This window comes from Hakea prostrata, chromosome 9 (genome assembly GCF_041222555.1).
Source record: "Hakea prostrata isolate BN-2017 chromosome 9, UWA_Hpros_2, whole genome shotgun sequence".
Classification (NCBI taxonomy): domain Eukaryota; kingdom Viridiplantae; phylum Streptophyta; class Magnoliopsida; order Proteales; family Proteaceae; genus Hakea; species Hakea prostrata.
The window spans coordinates 38476538-38502393 of record NC_142608.1 but is presented as its reverse complement, the minus strand read 5'-3'; positions in this window follow the sequence as shown (position 1 = coordinate 38502393).

The window sequence follows — 25856 nt, the reverse complement described above, 5'->3', positions numbered from 1 at the left end:
TTGCGTATCGATTAGCATTACCTCCGCCTCTTGCTGGTGTTCACAATGCGTTTCATATTTCGATGCTCCGAAAATACATAGAGAATCCGGAACACATTTTGTAGCAAGCACCTGAAGGACTTAGTGCTGATTTGACCTACGATGAAGAACCGGCCGAAATCTTGGATAGGAAGGACAAGCAGTGCAAGGAATCGCACCATCCCTTTGGTGAAGATTCGGTGGAAGAACCATACCCCTGAAGAAGCTTCTTGGGAGAAGGAAGAAGACATGAAGGAGAAGTTTCCTTACCTCTTTGGAAGCACAGGTACGCTTTCAATTTCGAGGACGAAATTTCTTTAAGGGGGGGAGAATGTAAAACCCAGCCATAACCTTGACCCGGAAACCTTGTTATTTGTAGGTCCAGTGACCCGAAGTAAAGTAAGAAGTCAGCTTTGGGCCATCCCAGTGGAGGACTTGGTGTCTGGCTTTGAATCCATGAGAGTTGATGATGAAGTTCTATTTATGGAAACTGAATCTTGATGAAGATCGGATTAGTTGATGGACTTGGAGTGCTCTCTATCATGGTTTGAAGGCATTTCTACCTATTAGGTAAGTCACTTGTTATGTGTGCAAAACCCCTTTAGGATTGGATTTGATCTGGGTCTTCAATTCCCTGTTTTGGAATTGCTGTCAGCATTGGTCGACTGATTGGTCGACTGGACCAGTCGACCAATCCACTCGACCAATGAGTGTTGTCTTTGGCAATTAGGTCTTGCTTGCTCTATTTAAGTCCAATCTCGAGTCTACTTCGTATTTGCTGCCTCCAAACTCTTTGGAACGGACCAAAGACCTCTGCAAGTCATCTCCCTTGCATCCTTGGTGATTTTCTTGACGGATCTTCGTCGAAACTCTTCCTTTTGCATCAAAAGGTATGTCTACACTCTCTTCTTCTCCTCCATCTCTATTTTTCTTTCCTTTTTGAGTTGAGACAGTAGAGGAGATGCTGCATTCTCTGTTGCAAACATCTCTGGACTTGTCTCTCATGATCATCCTAAGGATTAATGGCTAGAACAATGATCTTAACCATGATCATTGCAAGCTTTTGAAGGAATCATGATCAAACCATGATCTAGTCTTTGTTTAACTTCTGATTTGAATTCTGATCTCCTTGGATCTTCTATATTGATCATGTTAGTAGTCAATTGCTGTGTTTTCTTTTCATGATCCATGATCTATCAATCTCTAGTTGTTTCTCTTCTACCATACCATGTTCTCTTCATGAATCATGATAGTTACATTTATGGTAGGTTTTTTTTCCTTATTTAGATTTATGCTTCTAAGCCTAATTCCTTGAAGATCTAAGTATGCTTTTCATGATACCTTTACCTGAAGCAATGATCCATTCTCCTATTGTTCTTGTCTTTGATTTCTATCTTGAATTCTTCAAGATCCATGGTTTATCTAATTATGGTAACTTTTTGTTTCCTAATTTGGATCTTGATGGCTTGATTCGATTAGTGTTTTGAGGTCCCCTTTATGTTAGGATACTACTGATGTAGTTTACCCCTTGATTAGTACCCTTTTGAACCACCAAATTCGGATTTTATATCTTAAAACTCTGTTTTTTTTAGGCTATCGTATTGCATTGGTCGATCTGGACCGGTCGACCAATCCACTCGACCAATGAGTACCAGCAACTCCAGAATTGGTCCGTGTTGGATGTTTTGGTATCTTTTCTGTTAGGGATCTTTCCTAATATGTTGTATACACTTGTTTAGGACCTTCTTCTCAAGTTTGCCAAGATCTTACTTGATTTCTTAGGATTCCTTTGCGAGTTATAAAAGGTAAGGATGGTTATTTCCTTAATTACATAGATAGCATGAATCTAGTTTCTATATTTGAAAATCATTGATATGTTTCCTTAATTAGATTCTTACAATGATATACTACTGTTGCATAACTTTGATTACAGTAGCATTACTTATTCATATTGAATTGACTCATGTATGGTTTACTTACCAATTATATAAAAAGTGATTGCAATTATTGATTTCTTTCCATATATGAAGTTACCATATATGTGATGATATGAATTGATGCATGTGTATGCTTAAGTATGGTTTGGAAAGGAGAGGTGTCCTTTTGACACTTCTGTCCTTGGACTACTACGGGAATATTATGGAATGTTTCCGGAGATGCCCTCTGGACACCTTCCTAAACTGTTGGATGACATATTTAGGACTGTCTAGTAGTGTTTGGCTAGGATGTCCCGTTATGTCAGACCCTAATCGGAGGGGTATTGAGACCGAACGACCCGTGGTAGCAATGGGGATTCATGGGCACTCAAGACCGGTAACCAACTCGTGAGAGGACAGGAATCACATTGTGGGGGCCATTTATTGGTAGGGTTGCATATGGTTAGACTTGGGCTCACGGGCGCTCAAGACCGGTAACCAACCCGTGAGAGGACGTGAGAGCTTCCCGTTTACCATATGTGGATGATCAATAGGGTTAAAGAGTCCGTAGTCAGGGACTATGAGGACTCTAGTGTGAAGGATACCGGAAAGGATCGTCAGGGACGAGGAATGGACGTATCTGGATCTGACTTGATGTAACTAAGTAGAAGACTTGCATTTGGCTAGGTTTTACCCTGACATGCGCCGGTACTTAGAACAATGGTGATGTGAGAGGGTGGTGACTTAACCCCCAGCCATGGAATGTCCCGAGGGATGCCGGACCCATTACCAACTGATGATGAGTGATTGAGACCTTCCTAAAGAAGTACGGTGCTATGACTTAAAGCATGTCTGCCAATAGAGACCAGCATACATAGAGTTAGATTCATTCATTCATTGCTTGTCTCATATCATATTGCATTTATGTTTGTTACGAAATCCCGCCATTTATGTTATTATGGATTTAATCGCCTTACTTGAGTTTCTTTGAAACTCATTCCTTTATTGTACAATGTTTGTTAGACTATTCTCGCAGTGCCGAATACTATGACGGTCCCTATGAAGAAGCGCAAGGCGAAGAGGCATATCTCCAAGAAGGTGATTGCGGTTACAACAATTACACTGAGGATCCCGCGAGTGGTTATGCTCCGTATGATGCTTAGTCCGACCATTGAGTGGAAGCGCCCTTGTGCCGTTTATGAGATTTACACTTATAGGGATGTTGTCTATAAAGTGGAGAACAATTTAGTTACCCATTGTACTTGCTATTGGGATTAGATTTTGTCTAGTTTATTCTCTTTTAGAACTACTTTTCCGCTGGTTGTAGAGTGGGATTTTGCCTCACTTTACTTATCTGTTTTTGACAGTCTGATTATATCTAGTACTCTGATTTATATATGATTCATACTTTCCTTATTGGATCTATGGTTTATCTTCCGCACTTTTATTGTTCTTGTTCATGATTATGTTATTGTTTATGTGGGAGGTTGATTACTCGATACCTGATCTTCGGGCTGTGGATCACACTCTCGAGTATGCCAGATAGGGTACCGGCTGGGAGGATGTGACAATCTGCTTCATGCTACAGTCACTGCTCAGCACATAGGATCTTCTGAGCTTCATTACAGCGGAGGTTGCGGAAAGCTTTCTCCATCTCTCTAATCCACTTGTTTGGAAACAGAACATCCTCGGTAATTCTAGAAAAAGTAAGGACTCGAAGCTTCATGAAATGTTCCATCAACTTCGAATGAGGAAAACCATCAACATTGGGACCAACTGCAGTAGTACCAGTCCCAAGAGGATTACAAGTTGCTTGCCCGGTTTGTTGCATAGTCATAAAATCCTACATCATATTGTTGAACTGATTTTGTTATTGATGCACCATGTTACCCAAAATGTTCATCACATCCTGAATAGGGACTACGACAGGCGGGTTTGGTGGAATAGGGTATCCACCAGCAGGAGGCTCTTCAGTTCCCTGATTGCGGCATTCACATTCCCAGTAGTGTTACCAACATTGGCTTAATCATTCACACCATGCCCTTCTTCATCCTGGCCATTCAATACACTGCGATTCCTTGATTGAACCATTCTGCAAATTTTCAAAATTAACAACATTGTAATATTAAGTCTAGGAAAAGATTCTTAATGCTAAATATACTTCAATTTAATGCAAACAATAGTATACAAAGGTTCTATTTAGCACAAAACGAAATTCACCAAAACAGGGCCAAATTCCACAAAACTGGGCAACAACAAGTTGGTCGGTCACTTATGGCAATTGATTGGTCAATCGACCATTACAAGCGACCCGCCCTATTTCATGATGAAAAACGTGGTTATATACGGGTTTAGCCTCTCATTTTCACTCCACACTTCTCAATCACTTAGGGCTCTGGAGATTTTCGTTCTTGGGTCAAGAGAGGATTTTTGGGGACTCCGTTGACTACAAATCCACTCTCTACGTGTACCATTTGCACTGCACAGGTAATCTATCCATAAAAACCCTCTTTTTCATGGTTTGGATAAGAGACTCACCAATGCATCACCTTTCTAGGTTTCCTTTGGTGCAAAAACACTTCTTTTCTTTTATAAAATATGTTTAGCATAGATCTATTGTTCATTGTGCATTTAGACACTCATGGGCATCCCAGAGACAATATTTTAACTGTTAATTTCCTTTTCTTTACAAAAGTCCAGATTTTAACATAGATGCATGCCTGCGGAGGTAGGAGAGTTCCCATTCGTGGCCAAGGTGGTAGACGTGGTCAAGGTGATGCCCATGATCCAATACATTCAGACTACTTCAGTTCAGAGGAGGTCTAGGAGTTGTGAAATCCAACCCAAACCCTAACATGGACACCCTGTCTGTTTTGGGTGAAGAAGGGTTTGTTTGATGTTTGACCTTAAAGTTGGACCTTGAGTGCAGTGTTGTTATCTTTGGAAGGTCCTAGGAAGTCAAGTCAGACCTCTCCATTAGTGTAGATCTGAAGACCAGAAATGAAGGAAGAAGACTTTGTGGGCCATCTCAATTGAAGACATGGTGTTTGACCCAAAACCCATGGAGATTGAAGATGGAGTTCCCTTTCGGAAACCTTATCTGTTTTGGAGTTGAACTGCATCTTGATGTTGAAGACCTTGGTTGATGGACTTGAGGCCTAGTTGGACATGTTTTGGAAAGTCCCTCTATGCTAGGTAAGTTGCTTGTTGAGTTGGAAGAAGCCCCATCTAAAATCTTGAGGTTTGGAGCTACAAATCCCTATTGTTGCCCAGGCAAGGGCAGTTTGGTAAAACTAAATACTTTTAAGGGTTTTGAAGCTCTATTTTTTGGAATTTCGTGGTGATCAGCTCCATTATGTTCCTAAGCCTCTGGAGAACATGGGAAGGACCTTAGAACCTCCTCTTCGAAGCCAAGGAAGATCCCGAAGCATCTGTTAGAGTTTCTCCGTCGAATCTTCTTCTGCAAGGTTAGTAATCATTCTGTTTCTTCTTTGATCTATTCTCTCTACTATTTCTTCTAGTGCCTTCTATTCCCTTTGATAGGAGGTGATCATAAGTCATTCCCATGATTGATCATTCTATCCCTGTTGTTCTAGAGTGGATCTCCATACACTCTATAACCTTGTGAGTTCTCCACAAAATGATTTCGAAGGGAAATCAAGTGTGATCTTCATGATTTGTTAACCCTTCTAGTTGTTTCTGATTTCAAAGCATGATAGATTTACTCCTTTGTTTGTTCCTACAAAAGACTTATTGTTATTTGTTCCCCATAATTTTTGGGTGAATCTCTTTTCCCTTTGTGAATCTACTATTGGTTGATTTTGAAGGGAAATTTTAAGGTAACTTTCAAGAAAGGGTATCCAATTGAGAACCTTGATTTTCTTGTATTTGTCGGACCCTTCCCAAGGCCAATTCTTGATTTTAAATTACTATTCTTTCTTTCTTAGCATGAATCCTTCCATTCACTCTATGTTTCTTTGAAACCATTTGGTGAGTTTCTGTTGTTGTTGTTGTTGTTTTTATTTTTTTTTATCTTGCCTAAGACCTTGAGTTACTTTCCCTTTTTTTTTCTATCTACCTCTGTGATCCCATTGTTTTTATACCAATCTTTATGATTCTGGGAAAGGTCTCATACCATTACCATGACCTTCCCTTGTATCCCCATGATTGTTGGGTGGATCCCTATTTTTCTTTTGCCCTTTGTGAATCTACCCTGGGTTTATTTTGAAGGAAATTTTAGGGTAACCCTCATGAAATGGTATCCAATTGAGAACCCTAATTTTCTTTTAATTCGTTGGATCCTCCCCAGCACCTTTTTTGTTTGTGAATTACTATTTTTTTATTTCACTAGAGTGAATCCTCATTCTTTCTAGTCTCTCCGTGGGACACATGGTCTGTTTGCGGTAAAACCCTAATTTCATGGTTCAATTAGGACTTTATCTTTTTGACCATGCTTGATGCTTAGACCTTCTTAGATAGGCTTAGTATGTTTTTGGGGAGCTCCCCTTTGAATTTTCAGAGTAATCAAACTTCAAAAGAAGAAGTTATGATCGATTTAGGGTTTGATGTCACGTACTGTTCACTTGGTCGACTGAGCCAAGCTGCCAACCAATCGACCCACTGAGTCAATGACCTCAATTTTGCTTCCGTTTCATCTCCGATCATTAGGGTTTGTTCCTTATGTTCAATACATGTTTGTTTAGGGTTATTTTGGTAATCTTAGACTTGCCCATTGATATCTTTCTCGAAGTTTACAAAGTCGAATTCAAGGTGAGTACTCCACTCACAATATGCATATTTACATACCTTGTTATGATGTGATTCGAATGTATGATTCAGCTACTGTTGTTTTACTTTCTTTACATTACATTATTTCTGCAATTACAGTAGGTTACTCATATTGTGACTTACATACTGGATTCAATTATGAATGATGTGAATATGATTTGGACTTGATTGTGATATGTATGAAAGCATGATGTGATGTGAATGCCTAAGTTGTGATTGGGAAATGGGGAACGCCCTTTTGGTGTTTTTGTCATTGGACACCAGTGGAGGTGGTATGGGACACATTCCTATGGTGCCCCTTGGCGCTTTCGCTGATTACTGGGTGACATACCTAGGGCATGTCTAGAAGTGTTTGGCTAGGAAACCCTTGTCATATCTGACCCTATCGTTAGGGGAATTGAGACTGAGTGACCTATGGCGGCAATGGGATTTGTGGGCCCTCAAGACCGGTAACCAACCCATGAGAGGACATGAATTACATTGTGGGGGCCATTCATTGGTAAGGGTGCATGTGATAGACTTGGGCTCGTGGGCGCTCGAGATTGCTGGAAGCATGAGAGGACACGAGAACTTCCCGTTTACTATGTGTGGATGACCAATAGGGTTAAGAGTCTACGTAGCTGGGAAGGAGACGGTGACTCTAGTGGAAAGGTACTGGAAAGGATTGTGGGAAGTGAGGAATGGACGTATCTAACCCTAAGTAGATGTGACTTAGTAGATGACTTGCATTGGGCTAAGATTATCGCTGTACACGCGCCAGTATTCAAGCCAAACGGTGATGTGAGAGAGAGTTGACCTAAACCCCAGCCAATGAAGTTCGGGAAGGTTTCAGGACCCATTTACCAAACGGAGAACCCAAGATGCCAGGAAGGCTAAGGGAATGTGATTTGAGACCAGCATACCCTATATAGAGTTAGAAGCATACTTGCATTATTTGTTTCATATTATTACATTTATGTTTGCCTTTGTTTGTGTGTGAAAATGTTGTTGTGATTGGACTACTTGCTAAATTCTTTTTGAGCTTACCCTTCGGGGGAAATGTTTTTAGATGGTATTGCAGGTACCAATGACTTTGAGAACCAAAACTATGAAGCCTTAGTGAGTGACGGTAACTACGAGCAATGTAGTGAAGTATACCGTGTGATGATGGAGCGCATCGGAATTAGCCGGATCTTGAAGCTTTATTATTTTGTTTAGTAATAGAATGACTCTTAATTTCCTTTCCTTTTCCTTCAGTTGTGATAGCTTAGAACTTGCTTTAGATTTCTAATCTACCTTCCGCTTGTTTGTGGAGTATATTTCTACTATACTCTCTTGTTATCTTTTGATTGGCATCTTGTTATCCGCACTTTGATATTTTTTTTTTGTGATCCTTCTGAGACCCTTTCTTGACTTTTATTATTAAAGTAGTTGAATACAATAATTTATTCTTGCTTTGGATTATGTTGTTGTGCTAAGTGGATATGATCGTTCCTAAACTTGATCTTCGGGGCTGTGGATCACACCTCCGGGTGTTCCAGATAGGGTACCGGCTGGGTGGATGTGACAGGAGTTATACTTTAGCCACTTTGGTCGTTGACAGGTCAAGTTGGGTCATCCAGTTGTGACAAGGGAATTAGAGGAGTTCAAGATTGCAGAGAGGTTTGCTGCCATAGGGTGGGCTAGTATGCTAAACTTAAATGATTCAGCATATCCCAAACTTGTCAGGTTGTTCTACAGCAACTTGACCTTCCACGAGGAACCAACAGGAGAGGCAGGCACCAGGCTTATTATAGAGAGCAGGGTGAAGGACACCAACATTCGTTTCTCCACTCGGACTCTCGTTCACATACTACATGTTCCACACATACCCACAGAGAAGGGATGGTTTGAGCTAGGGGCAGAGTCAGATGATTTTATTTTCTAGGAGGAGAGGGATTTTATCTATTCCTCTATATCCAACAACAATTACAACAAGGTCAAGTCAGTGACTGGGCTGCTACCATCTTGCAGGATTGTTTCCAGGATCATAGCTAGAAACCTGTTGCCCAAGGCGGGTCATCAGAGTGAGATATCCCTCATCCAGGCCTTGATGACTTTCGTAGTGTACACTCACTACAGGATCAATTTGGCATACATCATCCAGAATGCCATGATTTATAGAGTGACACATCCAGGAGGTGCAAACCTTGCTTATGGGAGGCTTCTGACTCGAATGTTCCACTACTTTGGAGTCGACTTCGAGGGTGAGGAGGTTTTACCTATCGGCTTTGGTGGCACCATTGGTCACCAATTGGTTGCTCATATGCATTTATTGGGTGGTGCTCACTCTCTAGAGTTACCCGCCAGTCCAGAGCCGGGTGCAGGTGATGAGGGTATGGATATAGATTCAGAGGATGTTGATCAGGGAGACTCATCACCACCATCTTAGTTCGAGGTAGGGGGTCCATCTGGGGCTCAGGGTGCACCACAGAGATCACCGACTTTAGTACCTACCAAGGCTGAAGATGCAGTCTTGATACTCACTTGGGTGGAACACCTAGAACAACATCAAGCAATGATGAGGGGTTAGCTAGCAGAGTGCTTAGATATTCTATTCTAGGTAAGTCCAACAACACCACCAACACCACAGGAGTAGTTCAGTCATGTTTATGCTCGTCTTGACTCAGTATTGTCACATCCCCTCGACCGGTACCCTATCTAGAATACCCGGAGATCAAGTTTAGGGCGATCATATACTCACAAAGCACAATAATATAATCAAAAGCAAGAACAAATCATTGTATTAAAGTAATTTAAGAAACAATCAAATATGGATCTCAGAAGGATCACAAAAGAATATCAGAGTCTAGAATAAAACAAAATTAGGGTAAAGATTATAGCAGAAATAAACTCTAAAACAAAAGTGGAAAATAGATCGAATCTTTAATGAATTACAATTGAGAACAATAAAGGAACTGAGAATCATTCTAAAGCTAAACAAAATGAGTATCTATGTCCATCAAACAATGTCTAGACTCAGATGTCTCCATCTCCAGTATGAGACACTTTAGCTTCAAGATCTGGCTAATCTTAGTACACTCCGTCGTCATATGGGTGCGCTTCACTATATTGCTCGTAGTCGCCAAATTCTTGAAAGCCATACGAGTCACACATTGTGGCCTCATAGTTCAGGATCTCGCAGTCATCAGTACCTACAACACAATCTAAAGAAAACATGTCTCTCGAAGGGTGAGCTCAAAAGAACTAAGCAAGCAATTCAATCACAATAAACAACTACAAGCAGTTCAAAACAAGCATGATGCAATGATATGAAACAATGAATGCAATGATGCTCCTAGCTCTAGGTATGGTGGTCTCTATTGGCAGACACACATTAAGATAATTCACCATACTCCTTTGGTTAGGTCTCAAATCACTCTCCCTCAACCTTCTTAGTCTATTGTGTTCTCCGCGGTAATTGGGTCAGGGCATCCTTCTCTGACTTTCCATGGTTGGGGTTTATGTCAACACCATCGCTCACCACCATTGGTAGGAGTATTGGCGCATGTCAGGGTAAATCTTAGCCCAATACAAGTCATCTATTGAGTCACATCTACTTAGGGTCAGATACATCCATTCCTCGTTTCTTGCAATCCTTTCTAGTACCTTTCCCCCTAGAGTCACCATCTCCTTCTCAGCAACGTAAACTTTTAACATTATTGATCATCCACATATAATAAGTGGGAAGCTCTTGTGTCCCCTCATGCTTCTCGCCTTCTTGGGTGCCCACGAGCCCAAGCTTATTATGTGCAACCCTACCAATGAATGGCCCCCACAATGTGATTTGCGTCCTCTCATAAGTTGGTTACCGATCTTGAGCTCCTACAAATCCCCATTGCTACCACGAGTCACTCGGCCTCAATACCCCTTCTGATAGGGTCATATATGACAGGGTTTTCCCTAGCCAAACGCTTCTAAACAAAACCTAGGTATGTCAACCAGTAGTTATGGAAAGCGCCAAGGGGCACCATAGGAATGCGTCCCATACCACCTCCACCGGTGTCCAATGACAGAAATGCCAAAAAGGCATCCCCCATTCCACAACCATAACCTAAACAATCACATCATATCATGATTCCATATATATGTCAAAGCAAGATCCATTCACAATACAATCATTCATACTCAATACCAGCATGTAATTCACATCACGGATAGTATACTGTAATTACAAAAGTATAACAATAAAGAAAAAGTTTTAAACAGTAGCTAACATATGCATACAAATCCTATTATGGTATAATACATAATGATGTCAATTGTGAGTGAACATACTCACCTTATATCCAACTTTGTAAACTCCAAGTAAGAGATCAAAGAGCAAGTCCAAAATCACCAAAACAACCCTAAACAAACATGTAGAGAGTATAAGGAACAAACTCTAATGATAGGAGATGAAACGGAGGCAAAACAGACAAAATTGCTGTATGGCTCCCCTTTGGTCGATTGACTTAGTCGATTGGATCAACCAAAGTGATTGACCAAAGCTATTGTGTACGGATAGTAACTTCCAACTTTGGTCGGAAACTCTTCGAATGACATCAAAACACTCTGAAATTAATAGGAAAGTTCTAAAATAACATATTAAGACTATCTATGATGTTCTAAACATCAAACAAGGCCATTGGAATAGGAATCCAATAAATCACCTAATAGGCTTGATCTGCGGATTCTCACGCAAAGACTAGAATGAATCCATTCATTCTAAGCATAAGAAAACAGTAGATCATGCATAGAAAACAACCTAGGAATAGATCTAACATAGATTAGAATCGAATAACTACAGTAAGAACAAAGAGAAGAAACAGTAGAGAGAATAGATCAATGAAGTATAGGATCAAATACTAACCTTGTAGAAGAAGATTAAATGGAGGAACTTTGCTTTGATGTTTGGAATCAACTTTGGCCTCGAGGAGGAAGCTCTAGAGTTCTTCTCACATTCTCTAGAGGTTAACAGGCAAAGTGGTACAAATTAGATCGATCTTTGAATATATAGGGCTCCAAAATCCTAAAATCCCCCAAAATAGACAATTATGTCCCTGGGCTTGCTTTGGTCGATTGAATCTACCAAAGGGATCGACCAAGGTAGGGTCTTAGGTCAAAACTGCTGAATTTGGTTCCCAAAGCCAAATCCACTACTTGGGTCTTCTTCCAACTTAAAAAAGGGTCTTACTTGACTTTTTAGGACCTTCCAAAGGTGTCAACACTGTATTATTGGTCCACTTTCCCAATCAAAATTCATTCAAGTTACCTCTTCTTCCACTCACTCGGGGTTTCCATACTAGGATCTTCATTATCAACCTCCATTGGTTCAAGGTCAGACCTAATGGGTTCAAAATTGAATGGCCCACAACTGTCTTCAACCTTTACTACAGATCTTTAGATCTACACTATGGATTTCTACATTAGGGTTTTTTTGTGGGATTTCAAAAGTAGAGACTGCCTTGGGATTTCAAATTATTTTTTTTATTTTACCACTTGTCCATTTCCTATTCATTTTGACTTGTAAAGCATAAGTCAGGCTTCAGTTTATGTAGAACTTATCTTATTAATGAAATTCAGTTATGCTTGTTGCATTATCACTTGTTGTCTCTTATGCACTTCTTGATGGTTATTCAATTCGAATATGTTTTGCTTGATTTATGGCAAGTTATGCGAAAATAAAAAATTCATTCACTTTACTATTTCACTTTCTAGTGAATGTTTGTACCTATTATTCACTTCTAGTATTTCGAGTCACTTCTGGACCTATGACTCGGATTGCTCAACTACCGCTTGTATTTACTATCATTAACTTTGTAAACATGTGGCTCTGATACCACCTCTTTCAAACCCCACCCGCCAGTATCGATCCTACCCATAAGTGCGATCCGTCACAGGATCCACGATTTACCATCAATAGAAGTAAATGCACGCAATAATAATCCAAAGCAAGAGTTAATTAAAATAATTCAAATGAAACGTACTACAAGAGTCCAAATACTCCAAAGGATGAACCAAAACCAAAGGAAAATGAATAAAGTAATATGTTCCAAAAATTGTAGAGTTCAGTGGAAGCAAAAGTTAAACTAATTCAGTTTGATTCTTTTAGATCTCTTGAGGGCAATGGTCTTTTCTTCAAATTTAGCAATGTAGGGAGCTATCCAGCTTTCCTCGAATGACTTCTCAAAATGCCAAGCTATCTACCTCCTCTTGCCATCAATGGGTGCTAAATGCACTCCGTGCATCCACAAGGGGCTTCATGACATACATCTCCATTTCTGATTGATGCCTCCATGACTTCTTCACAGGAGTCGCTACAGTCATACGGATTTTCTCCTGATCCAATATACCCATCTGTATAATATAATGCAACATACAAAAAGGAATGAGATTTGACGAACTCAGTAGGGAGAACACATCTCACATATATATCGGTAGTGTATCTAGATAAGCACATATATAAAGAATGATATGCAAGTATATGGATGCAGTTATAAATCTAACTATACAAGTCTCTATATGGTAGATATGCTTTAAGATATAACACTAGCCCTCCTCTCGGTAGGTCTAGTCACTTTGAACCCTCACGGACTGGTTACCTCTGTTGGGATCCCAGGAAAGCAGTTCAGTCATCGTCAATCAACCATGGCTAGGGCTTAGGTTCACATTCTCTCACCACGACATTGGCATGAGTACTGGCACATGTCGAGGTTTCTAATCAAATGCAAGGTCATACAGTGATTGTGAAACTCGGCCCTAACCTTAACCCGAATACTCTTTTGTTTGTAGGTCCGAAGACCCGAAGTAGAAGTGAAAGTCAACTATGGGCCATATTGGTAGAAGATATAGTGTTCGACTTCGAACCTATGGAGATTGAAGATGATGCCCCATACTTGAAGACAATGTTGGATATAGAGAAGAGACTACAACTTGATGAAGAGAAGATTAGTTGATGACCTTAGAGCTTGGTGGGATATGATTTAAAGCCATTTTTCCATGCTAGGCATGTTATAGAATATGTTTATAAAGTTTTGTTTGATTCCGAGTAGTGGAAGACCCTCAAATCCCTGTTTTTGGGTTTGCTGTCAGCCTGGGTTGACTGCTTGGGTTGACTGGGCCATGCTACTCAGCCAATCGACCCAGAGATGCTGAACTCGAACAGAATCTTCTGTTTTGAGTATCTTGCTATATATACCCCATGACTTCGTGATTTTAGTATCCCTAGCCTCCATAACACTTAGAGAACAAAGGGAAATCATCTCCAAGCCTCCAAGAGTGAAGAAGAAGACCTAATCTTGCAATCTTGCAAACTCTCTCTCTTGTTCTTCAATTAAAGGTTAGTATTCTATCTTTTATGTTATTGATTTATTCTTTCCATGATCACTCTCATATTTGAACTGAGATTATGATGAAGATGCTACAACCTTGTAGTCATATCTTTACAATCTCCTTTCATTCTCTTATGCCATGATCATCTCATTCATTCTTAACATGATTCTTATGATTTCTTCTTAAACTATGATCATATTCCAATTTTGATTTATTCTAGCATTATAGATACTTCTCTATGATTGTTCATACCTCTGATCTACTGTGTTCTTGTACTAAAATGAGATCTTATCATCTCTAGTTCATCTCTTTCGTTCATAGCATGTTTCCAATGAAAACTATGATTTTTACCAAAATAGAAACCATGATTTCAAATTAGTAAGTAATGGTTTTAATGGTTGTTTGATGTCTAAATTATGCTTTTTAGTCTTAGACTGTAGTGTTAGACATTCTCTCCAAGTTTCGTCGCATTTCGGATTGTGTAGCATAGGTTTTGGATCAAGATTCTATTCTTGAATTCGGATTTGCTCTTGGGCAGACTGCCTGGTCGAACGGCTCAGGTTGACCCAACCAATCAAACCGCAACAGCAGAATTTGATTTCTTCGTCCGATTCGATTCGATTGATGCTTATTCTTTTAGGACTACTTCCTAATGATTGTGTGATGCTATTGTCACATCCACCCAGCCGGTACCCCATTTGGAATACCCGGGATGTGATCCACAGTCCAAGGATCAATGATCTGAGGTCCATGCCTCCCACATACACGGTAACACAATAATGAACAGTAATAATCAATGGTAAAAACAGTTAATACTAAATATCATGAATAAGATAAGACTAAATAAATCAGAGTGCGGAAGGCAATAACAATAAAGCATAATCATAAGGGTGAGAGAAGGTATGATAACCACTCTCTCAGAACAGCGGAAAAGAAGTGTGATAACGTCAAATACATGTCTAAGTGTCAAAAGATAAACTCAAAGATAAGTTAGTTACAAGACCAATGGTTCCACAAATACACCAGGGGAATGGGGCACTATGCTAGGGTTTCTTCTATACTAATAGTAGTCTCCTCAACAATACGAATGAAGTAAACCCAACACGCTGCCGCGCCGCTCCCGCCGACAACCGGTGGGGCTAACCCTGGTGCGAATAATAATCCTCCTCGGCTCCAATATACAAATCCTCACCGACGCCACTACCCGGAGGGTAGTATGTGGAATCATAGTCCGCCTCATAGGAGGTGCCATCGTAATCTTCGGTACCTGGAATGTAATCTAAAACATTTGCACAAAAGGAATGAGTTCGAAGAACTCAGCAAGGAAGTTATTCCATAATTAGAAATCATACACATTCAGAACATATAATAATGCAATGTGATATGGAACATATGATGCAGATATGAGCCTAACTCTATGAATGCTGGTCTCTAAGGTAGACATGCTTTAAGTCATAGCACCGTACTTCTCGGGTCGTCACCACTCTCCCATTTCCATATCTTGGGAATGCCGGGGAAGATCAAGTAAAGTCATTAAAACCATGGTAAGGGGAATCGGTCACCGCTCTCTCACTTCACCATTTGGTCAAGTACTGGCGCATGTCACAGTAAAGCCTAGCCCAATGCAAGTCATCTACTCAGTCGGTCAAGTCAGATTCAGATACGTCCATTCCTCGCCCCCGGCAATCCTTTCCGGTATCCTTCACACTAGAGTCAGCGAAATCCCGGATTTCGGACTCATCAACCCTATTGGTCATCCACATATAGTAAACGGGAAGCTCTCACGTCCTCTCACGGATTGGTTACCGGTATTGAGCGCCCGTGAGCCCAAGTCTATCCATATGCAACTCTACCAATAAATGGCCCCTTTCAGGTATCCGTAGCATGGTTTATGTCCCCTACCGGATTGGCTACCGGCCTAGAGTGCCCATCCAACCATACACTACCACGGGTTGTTCGGTCTCAATGCCCTTCCGATTCGGGTCTGACACGACAAGGATGAACCTAGCCACACAACTAGACACTCCTATGTATGTCATCCAATAACTCTAGAAAGTGTCGATAGGCACCATCGGAGAATATCCCATACTATTCCCTCCGATGCCCAAGGACCGAAGTGTCAGTAGGACACCCTCCAATCCCAAGTCATACATAAGCAATCACACATCAAATCTCATCATTTCTCATGCATCCAATGCATATTCATAATAGTACTCAAATCATGATATTGAAACGAATCATTATAAACATAAGCAAATCAAAATGATAGAGTAACACAACAAATGTATAAAGATTTAAATATTACTGTTCCAACACATATGTATCAGTATCATAATGATTGAAAGAAATTTAGGGACTTCATTCTTTGAATAAAGCATAGTTCAATATTTGATGACTTATATGTTTATGGATATAACAATCCTTACCTTGGATGAGTTGATGATGAATTGAGAATACCAAGAATAGTCCAATAGAAGTGGTAAGGCCCTAAACAAACATCAACAATAAGTTAAAAAAGAAGTCGGGAAGATCGGATGTCATTCGAGTCAAGACTGACCAAGGTTGCTGTCAGCAACAACTTTGGTCGATGGTCTTGGTCGATGGTATCGACCAAAATGATCGACCAAAATAGTCCTTGGGCAGAATAGTGGATTTTGGGGATTTTGGTCCGAAATGAGTCTTCCGGTGTTCGGATCAATCTGGAACTTGGAGGCATACTTAACAACAGTAGTAGGACACTATAAATCAAGGAATTAACCCAATCCAATGGTCTAATTAAAAAGCCCCAATTTGAGCTATCAAGTTCAAGTGATAAACATCATGGCATGAGTTGGAATTGATTGCATTGATGAGGAATAGCATGCAATAGCTAGAGGAACTAATAGAAATTCGATTGGAATCATATGGCAATGTTAAACATGAACATAATACACTTTATAGCTCAGTTTGATATCAAATGGTATGATGTTAATAGGTAAAGCATGGAATACATATGCTAGGCATGAGATATAAGCATTAGCATCAATGAATGGCTAAGGGAATCATGGATTGAGCATGAGTAGGCACTTGGAGTGGTGGTTGCAAGGTTGCAGCACCATTCCAAATGTCCCATCAGCAAGATGACAATAGGAAGGAGTAGAAAATGGTAGGGTAGAGAGTGGAATGACGAGTCTTACCTTAGTGTAGAAGATGAAGGCAAGAATCAATGATAAACTAAGTGTCTTTGATGAGATACCCTTCACACTAACCAAGGAACTGCTTTGGGAAGCTCTCCCCACGTTCCCAGGTGAGAAAAATGATTGCAAAAGGCTCAAGGCTCGAGGTCATATTAAATAGAAAAGGAATATTCCATGGAATCATTAACTTGGCAGACTGGGACATTTTGGTCGATGCTTTTGGTCGATGGTATCGACCAAAATGATCGACCAAAATGATTTCAGCAGAAAACATAGGTTTAGAACAGCAACTTCAAGTAGGGATTTGAAAGGCTATACAAGGTCAAATTGAGTGAGGTTTTCTTCCACAATTCAATCAAGAAGTCTAGTTTCAGGGAATACCTTCGGATTGTGCACAGGAGGTCATTGGGTACATCAACCATATTAATCTTCTCCGATGCGCAAACTTTCCTTAAACACTAACAATGCATTTAAGCAAGGGGTATCATTGTCAATGTCCATGGGCTCGGTCTCCGAATCATGATCATCAATCAGAATGGTCCATAAATCTCTTCTTCCACCGCTTCGGGTCCTCGGACCTGAATACAACAGTGGATCCGGGTCAGGGTCAAGGTTAGAATAGGGCTGGATATTACAGCTATTCTAGGGTTTATTTTCTAACTTTGGATTCATCCTCTTGTCCATCCGGAATATATTCGAATCTATTTAAGGTAAGGAAGTTGTTACCATATTAACATAGATTGCATAGATTTAGTTTCTAATTTGGGAACTACTTAGATTTGCTACTGTTATGTTAGTTTCTATTATGATATGAATGTTGCAAGTACATTAGGGTCCTATTTCCTTATTTACTTTATGTACTTGATTATGTATGAATACTTACTCGTGTATGTTTCTTATTTATTTAATCTGTCTTATTATACTCCTTCATATGATGAGATATCTGTCGTGGATGATATGACTGAATTATGATTGTGATTATTTAGGTATGATTTGGGATTGGGGAATGTCCTTTTGACATTTCTGTCCTTGGACCTCATTGGGAGTAGTATGGGATATTTCCAATGTTGCCCTTTGACGCTTTCCCGGAGTATTTGTTGTCATACTTAAGACTTGTCAAGCAGTGTTTGGCTAGGTTATACCCCTGTTATATCAAACCCAATTCGGAAGGGTATTGAGACCGAACGACCCGTGGTATGGGATATTTCCAATGTTGCCCTTTGACGCTTTACCCTGACATGCGCCAATACTTAGACCAATGGTGATGTGAGAGAGAGATGACTTAACCCCCAACCAAGGAATGTCCAAGAAGGATGCAAGACCCAACACCGCCGGCAGACCCAAGATGCTAAGATGGCTGAGGGGGAGTGATTGACCTACCCAAAGAAGTATGGTGCTATGACTTAAAGCATGTCTGCCTATATAGACCAGCATACATAGAGTTAGACTCATACATACGTTGTTTGTTTCATATCATATCATCTTATGCTTTGTTTGTGTTACTATGTTATTTATGCTATTATGGAATAACTTGCCTTGCTGAGTTTCTTTTGAAACTCACTCCTTTTTGTACAATATCGTTTGTTAGATTATTCTACAGGTCTTGATGGCTATGAAGCGCAATATGAGGAAGCGCAAGACGAAGAAGCGTACCATATGCAAAGTGTTTGCAACTACGAAGATTACATTGAGGATCCCTCGAGTGGTCTCTCTTGTTACCAAGATTAGCCCTACTGTGGAGTGGGAGCGTCTGAGCGTAATCGATGAAGTCTATGTTTATGAAGACATCCTTTATAAAGTAGAAAAGACTCTAGCTTAGTTAGAATATATATTTCTTTCTTGTCTTTAGAATCAGTTGTAATCCCTTTGATTTTCGAACTACATTCCGCTGTACTCGTGGAGTGAAATTCCGCCTCACTCTACTATTGATTTATATATCTATTGGTATTATTTTCGCACTCTGATGATTATCTCGTTACTTAACTATGATTCATTTGAATAATATTGTTAACATTGATTTAGTCTTGTTCTTGATTATATTATTGTGAATGTGGGAGGTTGATTTTACTAACTACTGGATCTTGTGGACTGTGGATCACACACTCGGGTATACCAGATAGGTACCGGCTGAGTGGATGTGACAGAGTGGTATCAGAGCCCACAGTTCCAAATGAAATCCTAACCACAAAAACAATGATAGAACATTCCCGAGTCATAAATCCAAAATTGACTCAAGTATTCTTAGAATTGAATAATAGAACACTTGAATTAGAAACTTAAAAGTGAAGAATAATATACTCTGAATAATACACAATAAGTATGATTTAACAACATCACATAATGCAATAAAAGAGAATACATAATACACAATAAGATGGTGAAACAAAAGTGAACTTCATTAATTTTAGGAAAGTTGTACAACAAGTTACATTTGAGAAACATAAAAGGAAATCCTAATACAATCTATCTAGATTACTATCTCTGCTCTCTCAGTACTTTAACATCCTCTACAACCTGAGTCAACTGTGACTCCATCCTCTCCTGTCTCGCCTCTATCCTCCCTAACATGGAAGTCATAGAGCGCATACGTGCACACAGCTCCGCAGTCTCTAGAACTGTTAGTGAAAGGCCTCTGGTCTCAAAGTGTGATGATGTGAAATCCAGCCCAAACCTAGCCAGGACACCCTATCTGTTTTGGGTAAAGAAAGGTTAGTTTAAATGTTACACCTTAAAGTTGGAACTTGATTTCAGTGTTATTATCTTTGAAAACCTTAGGAAGTCATGCTAGACCTTTCCCTTAGGGTAGATCTGTAATGTCCAGCCTTATCCTAACCTTGACCCAGCCCGGAATCTGTTATGTTTATAGGTCTGAAGACCCGAAGTGGGGGAATAAGAGACTTGTAGACCCTTTTGGTTGATGATTTGGTTTCGGAGCCCAAGCCCATGGACATTGACGATGATGCCCCTCACTTGAGAGCATTGTCAGTGTTAGTTTTGAATCTGCGCACCGAAGGGGGGTGAATTAGTTGAAATACCTAATGAACTCCTGTGCTCAATCTGAAGGTATTTCCCAAAACTAGACTTCTTGATGTACTTGTAGGAGAAAACCCCACTCAATATGACCCCATATAAGCCTCCAAATCCCTGTCCGAAGTTGTTGAACTATGTCTGGCAAATCCTGCTTGCGCATCGAAGAAGGTGAGCTTAGTTGGTGGACCTAATGAACTCACATTCTTGATCTGAAAGTATTTCTGGAAACTAGACTTCTTTATTGACTTGTAGAAGAAAACCTCACTCAATTTTGACCCTGTATAGCCCTCGGAATCCCTGTTTGAACCTTGCTATTCTGCTTGGTCGACTGATTGGTCGACTGGACCACTCGACCAAGCACTCGACCAATGGATTGTTAAATCCGAGAAAAACTAATTTTTTTCACTTATATTTAAACCCTACTTTGAGTTTCTTAGTCACAGCAGCCTCCTAAACACTTTTTGAACGTGAGAAGACCTCTCCGAAACTCTCTTTGGTGATTCGAACGATTCCTCTGCAAATCTGAAGCCTCTCATCTCTGATCTGACAATTCAAGGTTAGTATCACTTCTGAATTTCTAATTATTCTTTCTTCGTTCTTGTTCTTGATTGAGATCAGGAAGAAGATGATGCATCCTTGCAACCATCCCTTTGTGATCTCCTTCGTTTCTTTGAGATCTATGATTTTAACCCTAGCCAGATAAATTCTCTGAAACCCTAACCCTTGTATGATCTTTCTGGAAACCTTTTGTAACCTCCCATGTGATGGAAACCTCATGGGCAATATTTCTATTAACCTAAACAAGATTTCCTATGATTTCTTGTTATTTTCTTGATAACAATCATTCCCTCTCTTTCCGTGATCATAACCTTTTCATGGGAACCATATTGTTTGTTCTTTGAGGAAAATTCAATTTTAGATTAGTAGTAATACAGCCTTTGAGTTTCAAGGTGATACAGGAAGAGTTAGCAAGAAGACTTTGTCTGCTTTGATGCAAGTTTGTGCACTAGTGGAAAGTGCTACAGCTGAAAGTGAAGTCATGGAAGTGAAGAAGAAACTTGAAGAAGTTGAAGTTGTTTGTGATTTCAAGGATGTCTTTCCGGATGATTTATCAGGATTACCTCCAGATAGAGAGTTGGAATTTTCGATTGAATTAATTCCAGGAGTCGCTCCGGTATCTAAAGCTCCATATAGAATGGCGCCTACCGAGTTGAAAGAACTACAAGACCAGCTGAATGAACTCTCAGATAAAGGTTATATACAGCCTAGTGTATCGCCTTGGGGAGCCCCGGTTTTGTTTGTTAAGAAGAAGGATGGTAGTATGCGTATGTGCGTTGATTACCATGAATTGAACAAATTGACCATTAAGAATAGGTATCCGCTGCCTCGGATTGATGATCTTTTCTATCAGTTAAGAGGTGTAGCAGTGTTCTTGAAGATTGATTTGAGATCCGGATATCATCAGTTGAAGGTGAAAGCTAGTGACATTTGTAAGACAGCTTTTAGGACAAGATATGGTCATTTTGAGTTTAGAGTCATGCCTTTTGGTTTGACTAATGCTCCTGCTGTGTTTATGGACTTGATGAATCGAGTATTTCATGATGTGTTAGATAAGTTCGTTATTGTCTTTATTGATGACATTTTGATTTACTCAAAGAGCGAAGAAGAGCATCGGAAGCATCTTGGTATTACTTTGCAAAGACTAAGAGAGAAGAAGTTGTATGCCAAGTTTAGTAAGTGTGATTTCTGGCTTCCAAGAGTGGTATTTCTTGGTCATGTTGTTTCAGCCGAAGGTATTCGTGTCGATCCTGACAAGGTTAAGACAGTTGCCGAGTGGGAAAGACCGAAGACAGTGTCAGAAATAAGATGTTTCTTAGGTTTGGCTGGTTATTATAGGAGATTTATTGAGAACTTTTCTAAGTTGGCTGCTCCTATGACTAAGCTAACTAGGAAAGAGGAGAAGTTTGTTTGGTCTGACGCATGTGAGAAGAATTTTCAAGAATTGAATGATAGATTGACAAGTGCCCTGGTTTTGACAATACTCGATAATTCCGGTGGTCTGACAGTCTATACTGATGCGTCTAAGATTGGTTTGGTTTGTGTTTTAATGCAACAAGGGAAGGTGATAGCTTATGCTTCAAGGCAATTGAAGGAATATGAGCGGAATTATCCCATTCATGATTTAGAACTTGCAGCCGTTGTTTTTGCCCTAAAGATTTGGAGACATTACTTGTATGGTGAGAAGATTGCTATTTTCACAGATCATAAAAGTTTAAAGTACTTCTTTACCCAAAAGGAGTTAAATATGAGACAAAGAAGATGGATGGAATTAGTCTCTGATTATGATTGTGATATCCAGTATCATCCTGGTAAAGCAAATGTTGTTGCGGATGCTCTTAGTAGGAAAAAGTTACAAGAAGGAACTAGATTTGAATGCTTTGAGCAAGTCGTTGTTGAAGTCAATTTCAGATTTTGAATTGGAAGTTGTTTCGCAAAGTTCAGATGTTGTGCTTTCAGCCATGACAGCAAGATCCACCCTTAGGGATCGAATTGTTGCCTTGCAAGATTCGGATCCAGAATTGAAAAAGAAGATAGAGAAGATTTCTTTAAATTCTTATTTGGACCCTGATTTTAGTATATCTATGGATGGTGCCTTATTGTTTAGAGGAAGACTTTGTGTGCCTGCAGTTGAAGAAGTTAAAAAGGAAATTTTGAAAGAAGCACACCAGTCGATCTTTACCGTACATCCAGGAGGTACAAAAATGTATAAGGATTTGAAAGAACATTTTTGGTGGATTGGATTGAAGGCTGATGTAGAAGATTTTGTAGCTAAGTGCGAGACTTGTCAACGTGTTAAAGGTGTTCGACAACCTCCGTCTAGATTATTGTAGCCCCTACCCTTACCTGGTTGGAAATGGGAGAACATTACTATGGACTTCGTGACTAGCTTACCTCAAACAAGTAGAGGTAATGACACTGTGTGGGTAATTGTTGATAGATTGACCAAATCAGCCCATTTTATTCCTATGAAGATCACTCACACTATGGAAAAGTTAGCTAGACTTTATATGGACAATGTTGTTCGTCTGCACGGGGTGCCTGTGAGTATTGTGTCTGATCGTGACCCTAGGTTTACTTCAAGATTTTGGAATAGTTTGCAGAAAGCCTTGGGAACCCAATTGAATTTTAGTACTGCTCATCACCTACAGTCTGATGGACAGTCTGAGCGGACAATTCAGATTTTGGAAGATATGCTTAGATCTTGTGTTGTTGATATGAGTGGTAATTGGGATGAACATTTAGCTTTGGTTGAGTTTGCCTATAACAATAGTTATCAGTCAACGATAAGCATGGCTCCTTTTAAAGCTTTATATGGAAACACTTGTAGGACACCTCTGTATTGGACCGAAACTGGAGAAAGAAAAGTGTTAGGCCCAAAAATGATTGAAGCTACAAGTGCGATGGTAGATATGATAAGAAAAAGGATTAAGACTGCTCAGTCAAGACAAAAATCTTATGCTGATAGAAGAAGATCAGATTTGGAATTTCAAGTTGGTGAGAACGTTTTTCTAAAGGTATCGCCTATGAAGGGTGTAATGAGGTTTAATGTTAAAGGAAAGCTTAGTCCTTGTTATATTAGACCTTAAGAGATTTCTGAAAGGATTGGATCAGTTGCTTACCGTTTAGCTTTGCCTCCGTCACTTGCTGAGACTCATAATGTATTTCATGTTTCAATGCTTCAGAAGTATGTTGAGAACCCAGATCACATACTATAGCAAGAACCTGAAGGACTTTGTGCTGATTTATCTTATAAGGAAGAACCGGCCAAAATCTTGGATAGAAAGGACAAGCAGTTAAGGAATTGAACTATCCCTTTGGTGAAGATTCAGTGGAAGAACCATACTCTTGAAGAAGCGTCTTGGGAGAAGGAAGAAGACATGAAGGAGAAGTTTCCTCATCTTTTTGGAAGTTCAGGTATACTTTCAATTTTGAGGACGAAATTTCTTTTAAGGAGGGGGGAATGTGAAACCCGACCGTAACCTTAACCCGGATACTCTTTTGTTTGTAGGTCCGAAGACCCGAAATAGAAGTGAAAGTCAACTATGGGCCATATTGGTAGAAGATATACTGTTCGACTCAGAAACCTATGGAGATTGAAGATGATGCCCCATACTTGAAGACAATGTTGGATATAAAGAAGAGACTACGCCTTGATGAAGAGAAGATTAGTTGATGACCTTAGAGCTTTGTGGGATATGATTTAAAGCCATTTTTCCATGCTAGGTATGTTATAGAATATGTGTTTACAATTTCGTTTGATTCAGAGTAGTGGAAGACCCTCAAATCCCTGTTTTTGGGTTTCGTTGTCGACTGGTCGATGCTTGGCCGATCGGTTGGGCCATGCTACCCAGCCAATCGACCCAAAGATGCTGAACTCGAACAGAATCTTCTGTTTTGAGTATCTTGCTATATATACCCCATGACTTCGTGATTTTAGTATCCCTAGCCTCCATAACACTTAGAGAACGACGGGAAATCATCTCTAAGCCTCCAAGAGTGAAGAAGAAGACCTAATCTTGCAATCTTGCAAACTCTCTCTCTTGTTCTTCAATTAAAGGTTAGTATTCTATCTTTTATGTTATTGATTTATTCTTTCCATGATCACTCTCATCTTTGAACTGAGATTATGATGAAGATGCTGCAACCTTGTAGTCATATCTTTACAATCTCTTTTCATTCTCTTATGCCATGATCATCCCATTCATTCTTAATATGATTCTTATGATTTCTTCCTAAACTATGATCATATTCATATTTTGATTTATTCTACATTATAGATACTTCTCTATGATTGTTCATACCTCTGATCTACTGTGTTCTTGTACTAGAATGAGATCTCATCATCTCTAGTTCATCTCTTTCTTTCATAGCATGTTTCCAATGAAAACTATGATTTTTACTAAAATACAAACTATGATTTCAAATTAGTAAGTAATGGTTTTAATGGTTGTTTGATGTCTACATTATGCTTTTTGTCTTAGACTACTGTGTTAGACATTCTCTCCAAGTTTCGTCGCATTTCGGATTGTGTAGCATAGGTTTCTGATCAAGATTCTATTCTTGAATTCAGATTTTCTCTTGGGCAGACTGCCTGGGTCGACTGGCTCAGTCAACCCAACCCAGCCAATAAACCCGCAACAGCAGAATTTGATTTCTTTGTCCGATTCGATTCGATTGATGCTTATTCTTTTAGGACTACTTCCTAATGATTGTGTGATGCTATTCTAGGGTTTATTTGCTAACTTTGGATTCATCCTCTTGTCCGTCCGGAATATATTCGAATCTATTTAAGGTAAGGAAGTTGTTACCATATTAACATAGATTGCATAGATTTAGTTTCTAATTTGGGAACTACTTAGATTTTCTACTGTTATGTTAGTTTCTATTATAATATGAATGCTGCAAGTACATTAGGGTCTTATTTCCTTATTTACTTTATGTACTTGATTATGTATGAATACTTACTCATGTATGTTTCTTATTTATTTAATCTGTCTTATTATACTTCTTCATATGATGAGATATCTGTCGTGGA